This window comes from Hippopotamus amphibius, unplaced genomic scaffold (genome assembly GCF_030028045.1).
Source record: "Hippopotamus amphibius kiboko isolate mHipAmp2 unplaced genomic scaffold, mHipAmp2.hap2 scaffold_279, whole genome shotgun sequence".
Taxonomy (NCBI): domain Eukaryota; kingdom Metazoa; phylum Chordata; class Mammalia; order Artiodactyla; family Hippopotamidae; genus Hippopotamus; species Hippopotamus amphibius.
Genome location: NW_026648398.1, coordinates 62,974 through 66,813, shown reverse-complemented (window position 1 = coordinate 66,813; position 3,840 = coordinate 62,974).

Below are 3,840 nucleotides of genomic sequence, written 5' to 3'. Positions count from 1 at the left end.
CTCCCACAGATTAGCCCATGTTAGTACTGAGAAGCGAGATTAAAACTTGTTACTGCTCATATGTTTTCCATCACTGTTTGTATCGTAGCCAAGACTTCTAGCTAAACTCTAGACGTCTACTGGAAGATTCTGAAGAAAAAAGAGAGAGAGTTTAATAATTCATGGCAACTGGCCATTGAAAGTGCGGTCAAAGTCATTCAAGAAATACTTGATTTGAAAAAAAATACTTTATGAAATTCTTAAATGAATGAATACTTATAAATAACCAATTTAAAAATCACTTACTCTATATAGACTAACAAAATATTTATCAATTTTAGGAAGGAGTACTGAAAAAGTACATTATTGAAATATAAACCCAATCTCCAGATGTCCCTAAGAAAGGAGCCATGCTGTTAATTTTCTTCTGATGACTGAAGCTATTACATCAAGCATACGTCTCAAGATGTTCTTTAAAAGCTTTTAGCCCTGCCATAGGCATATCAGGGGATCTGCAGACCAGGCCATATATAATGCTTCTGGACCCAGCCTAGATGCTGTGATGCAGACATTGATGCAAGGATACAGGTGAAGCCTGCTTGGACATTCACTTTTCAAGAGAATGTCACCTATGACCACATAGCATTTAGGGAGGACATGGGAGCAGGAAGACAACATTCTCAGTTACCCCTGAGAGAATGCCCAATTCCCACATCAATTAAGACATCATCCTTCAAGAGGACATTTGTCTGTCTGGGTACCTAAGTACTAGGTAACACCAAACTAGCATCTTCATGACGTGCAGAATTGAGGGGCAGCCTATTTGCAAAGCATGTTTCCAGTAGGTTAGCAGAGTCTGATCTCTCCTGCTACAAAGAATCTGACTGTCATTTGTTCCCAATTCCCAGAGAAATGGCACGTGTTGAAGCAGGCCATAGAAGAAGTGCTGTGCCTCCAATGTGCAGGGGGGCCAGCGCCCACTTAAATAAAATCTATTTCTGTGGCCCTCAGCGGACAGTCCTGTATGCTGGCCTCTGCAGAGCTTTAGGCCTGCCCTGGGTGCAGTGCCTGAGGTTTGGTAGGCCTCCTGTTTGGTTATAATGCTCATGTCCCCATTTATTCAGTTATGTTTAGTTCAAAACATTTGTCTGTTACCTTGATGAATTGGGACATCGTGAAGGTTGAAATGGATTTTATTCACCTGAGTTCCTTCAGAGCAGTGGCCATAAATGGGAAGCTCCTTGGGCCAAAATCTGTGTCCTTCACAGTGTTTTGTTTCATTTTTTTAACTTTTAACTAAAAGTATACATTACAAAAAAATAAGCATCGTAATGGTACAGCCCAGTTAATTTTCACAAACGCCTAATCAAGAAACCCCAGCACTCCCCGACCCCTCCTTGGAATCACTTCCTCTTCAGAGGAGGCTGCTGCTGGCTGACTTCAGAAGCCAGAGCCTTCTGAAGTTTATGTACACGGTGCATTCTTTCTCGAGTCTGGCTTTCTTCATTCGACAGTATGTTTTAGAGATCCATCCAGGTCACTGTGGTTAGCTTGTTCATTCTCATTATAAGCATACTTTGTTGTATCGCGCTTTGCTTTATTGCATTTCACAGTTACGGTGTTTTTTACAAACTGAAGGTTTGTGGCAACCCTGTGTCAAGCAAGTCTATTGGTGCCACTTTTCCAACAGCATTTGCTCCCTTGATGTCTCTGTGTCACATTTTGGTAATATGCAGTGTTTCAAACTTTTCCTTTGTTATTATATTTGTTATGGTGGTCTGTGATCAGTGGTCTTTGATGTTACTACTACAGCTTGCAGAGGCTTAGATGAGGGTTAGCAATTTTTAGCAACAAAATCTTTTTAATTAAGGTATGTTCTTTTTTTGAAAGACATTATTAAGTATGTGGTCTATTAAGTATGCAGTAATGGTATTGCATACTTAATAGATCACAGTGTAGTGCACTGGGAAACCCATAAATTCATGTAACTTACTTTATTGATATATTCACTTTATCACAGTGGTCTGGAACCAAACCTGCAGTATCTCCAAGGTATACCTGTGTTATATGATATTCTATTGTATGAATATGTCAGAAATTATATATTTTATATTTATATACATATATACACACACACATTCAACTGGGTTAATTTCCATTTGGAGTATAGCTATGAACTTTTGAGCATTCCTTAATCTGTCATTTGAGACTCATGTGTGTGTGTTTTTGTCAGGTAGGATTGCTCTATATTTAAACATTATGAAGTTTCAACTTCTCTTGAAAAGTAAAGCCTTGCCACTGGGTGACTCCTGTTTTTGCATGGCAACGCTTGGCTGGGCCTGAGAGGCAGCTCCTCCTCTCAGTGGGATGCGTGCCTCCCACTCTCTACCTTTGCCTGTGTCCACACAGTGTCCCTCTCCCAGCCTCTCCTCACTTCTCCTCAGTCATGGCATTTGCCCCGCCACCACCCTTCTAGGCAAGAGTCTGATCTCTGGTTCTGCCACCTGGTCTAGAGAGCTGGGAGGCACTTCCTATGGGATTGTTTTTCTAAAGATGTGTTGCAGCCTCTCTCCTCTCCTCACTTGTGAGCCCTGAGCTTGTCTTCCTTCAGCATGTTGCTGTGATCTTTAGTCAGAAGGCTTAGGGAAAGAAATAGGCCCTGGAGTATAATGCCAAGATGCACGTGGTCTTACTCACCCTATTTTGCTGACATTGTGACTGGAGGTACAGCCCAAGGCCCAAAACCCCTCCCACAGTCTTGGACCTGCAGGAGGGAAACTTTACCGCACAAGTGCTGAGATAGCCCAGTGTGCACGAACACACCATTTGGATATAAACTGGAGTTTTTTCCCCATACCTTTGCAGGTTGTCATTCCAGACACATCAGTGTACCTCCTCTTCCCTAAAATATTGTGAGGAGAAAATCTTCCATTTTTGGTTCCTATAAGGGTCCTATGAAGGGGGCCTAATTCTTTTCTACATATTTGTTTTTTTATTGTTTGGGTTTTGCCTCATCAAGCCTTGGTCTAAATATTGGAGAATTAGTGTTACTATATCAAAATGTCTTTAGGAATCATGAATAACCTGCACATTATTATGTTATAAACAAGATAAATTTCAAATTTAGAAAAGTAATATTCACTTCACTGACATTTTATGAGCAGAAGCATTGATTGCATAAAAGGAACGTCAACACAAATTTCTTGAGCGGCCAAATATATTCCAGTCCTGATGAAAATAAAAGTAAATTGCTTAAGCCAAGATCACGCATAATTTTTAAGACCCTTTCCTGACCTTCTGCTAATGTAGAAATGGAGAACAGTGGTCAAAGTCCAAACAGATGAGAACCGCAAAGGACCTTAGAAATCATCTCATGCAAATTAAAACTCCAGTGTGTGGAGTAGGGGTGAGTGTGGCCACGTGAGACACCTTCCTGAGCTCAAGTATCACTAGGACGATTGAGTTTTATGATGTTTGTCAGCCAGTATGTGGTGTTTCCTCCCCTGTTTACCTTAACCTTCTGAGTACGTTTGAATGGATTGTATAACAATCTTTCATAGTAGAAGTTACAAGGAGAATTTTGTCCATCAGTTTATTCAGAGAATGGTGTTGAGTGCCATGAAGAAAAGCAAAATGGTGTGGGGGATTGTCAGGAAAGCCCTGAGGGATGTGAGGGGATGAGCCTTGCAAATACCTAGTTTAAGAATGTTCTAGTCCATCAAATCCTAGAATGTAAATAATGGGTGGTCTTTATGCATAGCAGAGGTTGTATACAGTAGGCACTCACAAAGGCTTCTGAAAGAAGTGAATTCATGGGTTTGATATGGTTTTATGGGTTGTTTTGAACGTTCAGACGCCCCT